Below are 8,818 nucleotides of genomic sequence, written 5' to 3'. Positions count from 1 at the left end.
CCTAAATAAACCTACTTTGCACAGTTGCTAAGGTTCTACATTTACAACAAAGCCTATTACATAAATGTAAGTATACTCGTAAAAAGCTGCATATAGCCTGCCACACACGCAGAGCCTAAGTCATAGACTTGCTTGTACAGACTATCCCATTATCTCCTGGCTTAGTTTCCTCATTATTGATGCCTCATTGGTGTCATTTATGGTTAGGGTACGAATTTTCAGTTCGATAAAATGCAATTTTAGGTGCCTAAAATAGGCTTAAAAGTGTAGGAAATAGTCTCTAAAGAATTGAAAATAGGCTCTAACAAAAAATGTTTTCTTTAAAAACCTATTCCAAATCACTAGGAATTCGCTTCTAGAATTTAATAATTTTAAATGTATATACACCGTTATCACCATTATTACTAAAAGTACAGGGACAACAAATATCTAACTAGTTATACATAAACTAAACAATTAAATGTGAAAGATAAGTTTTAGACATAAATTCAGTACACACAAACAAGCAAAACAGAATCAATTTTTACCAAGTCTTGTCCCTTAATGTCCATAGTTAGCGTCACAAAAAAGTACTAATACTTTTTCTAAATTTTCAACTAAAAAGCAATGCCATCTGTCACTCAACGCAATTTGTATGCTGAAAATGAACGCTCCACATCCAATGAAGTAACAGGAGCGTATTTCAATTTTGACACCAGTTGGACAGGAATGTCACATTGTAAACCGTGTTCTTTTCTGCTGGGATATCTGAAACAGTACGCAGGTTCTTCAATCCTACATTTCTCTGCAGAACTTGCTCTAGTTTATCCCGTACTATATTTCCATCAGAACCAGGAACACATTTCGAATTTAAACTACAAATTTTCGAAATAAGAATGGGTGTTTTGATCTATTAGAAATAAAAACATAAGCTTACTTAATAGATCAAAATAGGCTTTGTCGTCAAAAGAGGCATTTTTAGGTGCCTTTAAATACCAATTTTAGGCGTAGTTTTATATGAAATGTGTACTTGGAAGTTTTTATGAACTTGACTTTTAAGGATTAAAATAGGTTTTTTACCTAAAATTCGAAGTCTACTTATGATATTCCAACCTGTCTTCGGACAGTTGACTAAACGTCTTGCTTTGAAACAAAAGACTGTACAAGTCCATGAACAAGACTGCTTGTGTAACAGGCTTGCGAAGTTATGACTGAACATTTTATTCTCATTTCAGATTTTATTAATGGCGGTGTGTTATTATTTGTCGGATTTCGAAATGAAACCCACTGACTTTATCGTAAAATTACGAACTTAACAATGATATGTTTTTAATTTTGGGTGAAATTACGAGAATACATAAATAATATATAGAATTAGCTGTTTGTACGCGGTTGGATTACAGTCCAAATTGTCTGCAGTGTAGGGTTTGCTGCTGTTTCTATAGATGACGCGATATGGTGCTGTGTTCTGTTATTGGTGAATGATACTGGTTTGAGTTAAAGGGGGCGATGTTCGTACAGTCAGTCTTTGGCTTCGATGAGTAAGAATCGTGTTGCAGTATTGTGTATTGAAAATACGATTAAATTTCATCAGATTTAATGAAGAACTGCGTGAGTTTTTTAATTAACATACAGTTTTGTCTAATAGTTCTAATAGTTGTGCGTATGGTAATTGTGTAACATTTTAAAACCAGATATGGATGGAGGTACGCTAATTTTAGATATCAAAAGAGTGTGTGTTTCTTTAAAGTAGACTGTGGGTTTTATAGTTTTGTGTTTCATGACATTTTTTTAGTTAAGGTTCAGTAGGTAAAAAGGAACCGTTTGTGCTTGTTTTATACTGCTGTTTCGTGATCAGTCCTATCAAGTTTTACAGAGCGTTGGGTTCGACTATTATTATTATTATTATTATTATTATTATTATTATTATTATTATTATTATTATTATTATTTATTGTTGTTTAAACCATGTTCCAATTTTTTCATCGCTTTTTAGCAAGCAGAATTACGCCGATAATAAGCTATTACCGTAACTCATTCATTCATTCATTCATAGTGTTCTGTCCAAGGGCAGGTCTTTCACTGCAAACCCAGCATTCTTCAGTCATTCCTATTTTCTGCCTTCCTCTTAGTCTCCGCATATGATCCATATATCTGTGCCATGTTTACAGTTGTTCTTGGGAAAGATAAATGCGGTAGCTTCTCGTAAGGAAGCATATTAACTTATTTATTTTTTTCTCTAATTGAACCAGTACCATAGTCTTCGGAAGTCTACATGCTGCTAATTATATCGACGAAAATACACAATTTTTATTATTCTGGTCCACTGTAAAATACCGATTTTTACTCCATTTATATTTTTGATTCCCTTTTAGTAAAAGTACTGGTTTTATTCGCAGATTTATAATAACCTTTTTTTGGCCAAAGGAAAAATGTTATTTAACGCAAAAAGACCTAAGGATCGCTTCGGATTTATAGACTTTAACCTTTACATGGTAGGGTTGCACTGTGAGGGTAAACGAAAATTTACATACGTTTCTCAATATGAAATGACTTCGAATTTTAATTCTCGAAAAGCTTTGGGCCTACATAAAGGGAGTAGTGCGAAGGACAATACACTTAATTTCATGTTGTATGATTTATCCGATAAGCAGGTTGTAATACAATGTTAAAGTTGAAATATACCGTCTATACTTATCTAGTATAGGGTATGAGTAGTGCTTGTTCTTTGTCATGGCGTATTTTGGTGTGACTCTATTTGTTAGGCATTGATTATTAAACCAAATGTTGGCGTTGGTTTTAAGTATTTTCACTTTTGTGTTCACAAATAGATAAGTATAGACGGTATATTTCAACTTTAACATTGTATTACAATACACCTAGCTTCATGATGAGCCCAAACAGGAGCTTTTTTTTTTTTTTTTTTTTGTTTATAATAAATTATAGGTGTAGGACGGTGAGTTTTCAACAATAAGATTTTCTAAAATCACTGTAATATACTTACAGGTCTAATGCATGGTTTTAAGCACGCTTAAATGTGCTAACTCTATCAGTATGTTGTAAAGAAGAACATGTGAACTTTTACGAGAAAACTGTTCTACAGTAAGTGTAAATAGAACTAGATTAATGTTGCACAATTATTGTTATTGTAGTCAGAATTAATGAGTTCTTCAACTTCAATGTCTATTTATTCAATATTAAAATGTTCGCGATGTTCGAGTCATAATGTTGATATAACGAAGTTCTGTAATCTTATTGCATTAAAATTGTGTAACATGTAATTTATGTAGGCTTACAATTTAAAAAGCAGTATGGCAAAGTAGCCTAATGCGGAAAAGTAGTGCTGAAAAGTTTCTTTACCGCAATCCTCTTCCGTTGTTTTATTTCAGTGCACCAAAAGTATGTCTTTCAATCCTGAATCAGGTAGGCAATTGCCACATTGCGATAAGGTAGTATAAAAATCCTTTCATTTTCTCTATTACAAACATTTTTTGTGTAAATTACAGTAATAGCACCAACGTGGTACTTAGGCTTACTAGATCATCAAATAGAAAATTAATTCTTTAATTCTTAATATTAAAGCGAACTGACAATGACTAAGAAATTAATCCAGCAGTTTTTCGTGAAAATGAAACAGTTTCCTACTTTAGATAAAATCTGAATAGAAGAGTTCAGAAACAGAAATTAAATCGCAATGTCGTTACATGAGTAGCAGGTGCCCATGCTCAACAAAATGAAATTTGGTTTCACGTTAATGTTCGAAATGTCACTCTCATCTCGACATTATTTTGTGCTAGCATATTTTTGTCACTGTTCTTCAGCATTCATAGTTACAATTCCGGAGTATAAAAATCTACTCTGCGATGCACTCATTATGCACAAATTGAAGTTTTTCAGTCATCTATCTCTCTAGAGAACAATTTTTTGTGACCGTCTTACTCTTTCCTAGGCAGCTAACCTCGAGTTTTAGGATAGAGTTCATGCTAACCAATCAGAAAGCCGCCGTGTTGTCATGCGGATTGGAAAAGAAATACATTACTTTGTTTATAAAAAAAAACTCTAGTTTGTGGCAGTGAAAGAAACGGTTACCCCTTTTTCAGTGGTGGGCAAAATTTATTCGACTGACAAATAATGATTACGAATAAAGAAAATTATTCGTTAATTATAAATAAAAAATAATAATTTTTATTCATGAGATTTATTCGGGGAACGGGAGTACCCCGTGAAAACCACTCTGCAATGTTTGCTTTGTCCACCACAAATTCATCACGACCTAGTCGGGGATCGAACGCGGGTCTCTTGGATGGAACACTAGCCCTCTAGCAATTGAGTTACAAACGCGGCATTTGACGCATGTACAGACATTACCGGACAGGCACTCAGAATTCGGCGATGGTCCAAAGACTTCTTGGAGATAGATACTGGACTGCGCTCGAAGGCGGCGAGGGAGAGGGAAAGAAAGTGAATGATTGAGATTGATAGAGTAAGGAATAAAGCTGCGATTGTATCAAAAGTACAGTATATTAGCTTTCAAGAATTAATATCACGCAACAACGCTTTGACGAAGATGTTATAGTTATTTACGACATGAATATCGTTACGTTACCATTAGAAAATTAACATCAGTTGTATAATTTGTCGCTACCTAGTAACTATTTTCTACTCGGCCTAAATAATAATTACGGTACATTAAATTTAAATTATTTTTTTAACAATGTAGGTTTGTACATTGGAAAATAATTAATATTTTGGCAAGTCTAAAGTTTGTGACAGCGAACTCAGTTGTGAATATAATATTTCTGAACATTTAAAAAAGAGACGTTCATCAGAAATGCATGGCATAGAGAATGGAAAAAAGTTTAGTTGAAAATGCTAAAGTACAGTGATAAATATGTAGGCTATATAAGCTCTGTAAAAGTATACTGTATGTTAAATGATGGGTTTAGAACGGTAATTATGTTAAGTCACAAAATAAATAGAAATTTAGCTATAAATAAACTTTATGACATTGAAATCTAAATATTTTGTCACATGTGATGCTATCTTATGTAATTTATGCTTTACAATTAATAATAAACAGCTGGGGAAATCTATGAGACAGAATTACTATTAAGTTATTGAGTTAATAATAATTTGGCATAACATATTATTATCAGAAGCCCTTCAGAAAAACACCAGACAAATGTGGTGTAACTTATAGCCAGATAAATATTGTTTTGCGCTTGTAAACCTGTACCTACAATATTTTTTTATTAAAATTGCAATTTTGATATTCATATTATTAGTTTCTTCAACTGCATACAAAGAGATCATTTTTAATCATTTTTGTAGTCACGAAAATGTCAACTCTGCACACATTCATATCGCTCTTCCTTTAAAACAAAACGTAAGTACCGTATGTGATGGAAGAAGGATGTCCCTCCTTGGTAGATCTAAAATCTGGCAACCCTGGTCGAGTATTGTAATAAGAAGTTTATCGCACAATGTTTTATCCACTTTCATAAAAAATTATTTTTTTAATAAAAGTAATTATATTATTTATATTAGTTTTGAACATGTCTTTTGTGGAGAAGCGATTGCATTACTATTAGTTTCTTCCTGCAAGAGCAGACTCTATTATTTTTGTTTTATTAGTTTTTGAACACGACAGGCTTTTGTTTATAACCAGAGACCGGAAGTTTAGGCATTATGAATAATTAAAATAGGCAGGCAAAAAGGCATCATAAATAGTTAAAATAGGCAGGCAAAAAGGCATTATAAATAGCTAAAATACGCAATAAAAGGCAATTACAAGAACCTCGCACTAGACCCACAACCTTGCACTTTCCACAAAGGGATTTCGGCAGCAAGAAAAGCTTTACATATATAAGTCGAATGCAAATTGAGATTTTCGACTCGATGTTGCAATTAGTGTTGGAAGCAAAGAAATCTTCTTCCCAGTAGCCTTGGAAAGTGCATTTTTGTATTTGGTTGTACTGATATGTTGCGATATGAAATATTTAGCTACAACAACGTCGCAATGAAAACTGAAATAAAAATAACCGTTAAAAATAACGGAAGACCCTCACTCATTGTTGCCTTGTCAAATAAACACAAGCGATAATTAAAACGCTTACTGTTATACATTTTTGGACGGCAGCACTCTTTGTTGCAAAGAGAATATGAACTGACTGAAAGACAATAATATACATTCGGTGAAGTCACTTTCATTGTAGAGGTTATAGAAATAAATTAAAATGTACCTGTAGGCAATTTTTAATAATACATTAATAAATAAGAGATAAATAATCAAATAAAGGCATAAAAAGCATTTATTTTGTAAATTAGGCATTTATATTAAAAAAGGCAGAAAAGGGCAACATAAAACTGTGACGTTTCAATCACAAAAGTATAATTCGTACAGACTTTCAAAATTAAGATAGATTTAATACATTTGAAAAGACATTCTGCCAAAGTTTCGGTCTCTGTTTATAATAGAACAGTAGTAGACTTATTATAGTCGCGACGCTGTTATTCCCGGCGTGACTCCTCCTGTTTGCTTATGTCTTAGGATGTGAAGGCTCTATAAAGTCGAGGTAGGTAGTATCGTTCGCCATTTTTGTTCTTTCGTGCCGAGCTACCAGACGAGGAATCTATTTGCCGCACCGTTAAACATTATCATGTCGTAGCTCCTATGATAATAAATCAAACGCACTGTAATTCAGTATATAATTGAGCGGCAAATAACGTCCTCGTGTGCTTTCTGCGAATGCCAACGAAAGAGCCAAAATGGCGGGCGATTATATTAAGTATTTATCGAGCCTTAGGAAATGCATAACGTCATCATCAGCGAATCACAAGACGCACACATTTAAATGTAGCCGATCTGCAACGTGATTGGCTGCCGGAAATAAGAGCGACAGGACTATAGGAGAAATAAACAAACATTGTTAAAACGAATTCAAATGAGGATTCAGATAGGCTATTGAAAATTATGCAAATTCTGCAATTGAATGTTTAGTACCATCGAAATTCCGCGTAAGATATGAAGGTTATAATAAATAAAATTATTTTCATTTTATTTCATTTAATATGTGGTTCACATTACGCAACCAGTTAGATAATAGCAGTATCATTACGTAACTAGTTGCGTAATAAAAGTATCATTATCTAACTAGTTGCGTAATGAATGTGTTTACAACATTTTTATTAGTGATGTAAAGCCCACATTACTTAATCGAAGTGGATAAAATGTTTTATTCATTCAGTGATAATCATTAGGAGCAGTTATTGAAAATATTTTTTTTCGTTCAAATATCTGGCCACTTATTTAGTTGTTTGCAAACAGTTGTCAGCCCAAAGTACATAACTGTAAAACATTAAAATTTAAAAACTACAATTTTATTCACTATTAACAACGATTTAAAAATGACGAATAACAAATGATGAATAATGTTTTCATTTGCGTTTGACGAATACTTCGTTATTCACGAATGAATCAGTCTTAAATAAATGTTTTAGTATTATATTATTCGAATAATCATCTAGATTAAACTTTATTGGAATAATGCCCTACACTGGCCCCATTATATGAAATGTACTTGTTAGACATGAACAGTTGCTATGCAAGAGCAGTTGTTTCGGAGTTAGAAGTAAAATCTTAAGAATTTCATTATCACAGATTCGAATTAATTTTCAAGTTAAAATGTTTATGCCAGAAGTACTTCAATTACGTTAAACAAGAGCAACATATCAATGGCTGCGGTGTCCGAGTGGTTAAGGAGTTGGACTCGAAATCCAATGGGTTATACCCACGCAGGTTCGAATCCTGTCCGCAGCGGTTGGAATTTTAAAAAAGTGGTTTTGATTTTGCAACCCTGACCGAGATTTTTATTTGTCCAACATTAAAAATTATTATAGATATCATCCTTGGGTCGTGTTGCTTCAGATGTGAGCGAGTGATACATAATGTTTGGAAAGACGAGATAGCTATGCGAAAGGATACCTCGCTAATAGTGATTGTGTGTATAAGTTAAGTGTCACATGGGCATCATATAACAAAAGTCAATTAAACACTTAATCCAGATGTGAGAAATGACAGTATTTAAACGAGATATGGGAATACGGGTGGGGAGGTATAAGTGATAGAGTTTATTCTTTCTACATACTGAAATAGAAAATTAGGGTCATATTCATAGACATTCTTAGCGCGGGCTTCCGGTGGATGATCAGCGAACTAACGTTTTTCGTATTCATAAACCAGTGTTAGCGATATATGATATGAATCCTGTACAAGTAACCAGTCGATAGCCGGGGCTAGTTTAGCATGCTCGTAGCGAGGGCTAGCGAAATGTCTATGAATAGCATCCTTAAGGTCTGCGATGAGGTCAAATCTTATTTATTTCAGAGGTATTTTTCTTAATTTCATTTTTCTGAGTATTTTCCCCTACAATTAATATTGGAGCTCTATAGGTAGGCCTATTTATCCTTTGATTGAGGTTCTGGCTGATATGTCTTCGGGCCCAACAACAACAATAATCCACTACAAATTCCCTTATTAAATACAGCCATTTAGCTTGCATCAGGAGTTAGTGTAACATGAGCTTATCGTGGACTTCCAGAAAATAATTATAATCAAGCACTACAAGGATTAATTTTTACATTAATATTAGGAATTTATTTTACTATACTACAAGCTTATGAATATAACAGCACCGTTTTGGACGTGGCTCCTTGTATTTACTTCAACGGGTACGTACGTGAACTTGGTTTCTCTTCCGCTTCGGGATGTGCAAAACTTAAGCGGCACGCAATTAAGTTACATTAAACACTTCAAATCAAGTCAAGTACGTAATGTAGG

The 8,818-nt window shown here is 33.4% G+C and overlaps 1 non-coding gene across 1 annotated transcript; it reads left to right on the top strand.

The window, feature by feature from the left end:
- The first annotated feature begins 7,716 nt into the window (after positions 1-7,716).
- On the top strand, positions 7,717-7,798 carry TRNAS-CGA (transfer RNA serine (anticodon CGA)). The gene has a single exon. It is a non-coding gene; the product is annotated as a tRNA-Ser (tRNA).
- Positions 7,799-8,818: the final 1,020 nt, after the last annotated feature.

Source organism: Periplaneta americana, chromosome 9 (assembly GCF_040183065.1).
Source record: "Periplaneta americana isolate PAMFEO1 chromosome 9, P.americana_PAMFEO1_priV1, whole genome shotgun sequence".
In the NCBI taxonomy this organism is placed as follows: Eukaryota; Metazoa; Arthropoda; class Insecta; order Blattodea; family Blattidae; genus Periplaneta; species Periplaneta americana.
This window is presented reverse-complemented; position numbering and strand designations above follow the sequence as displayed.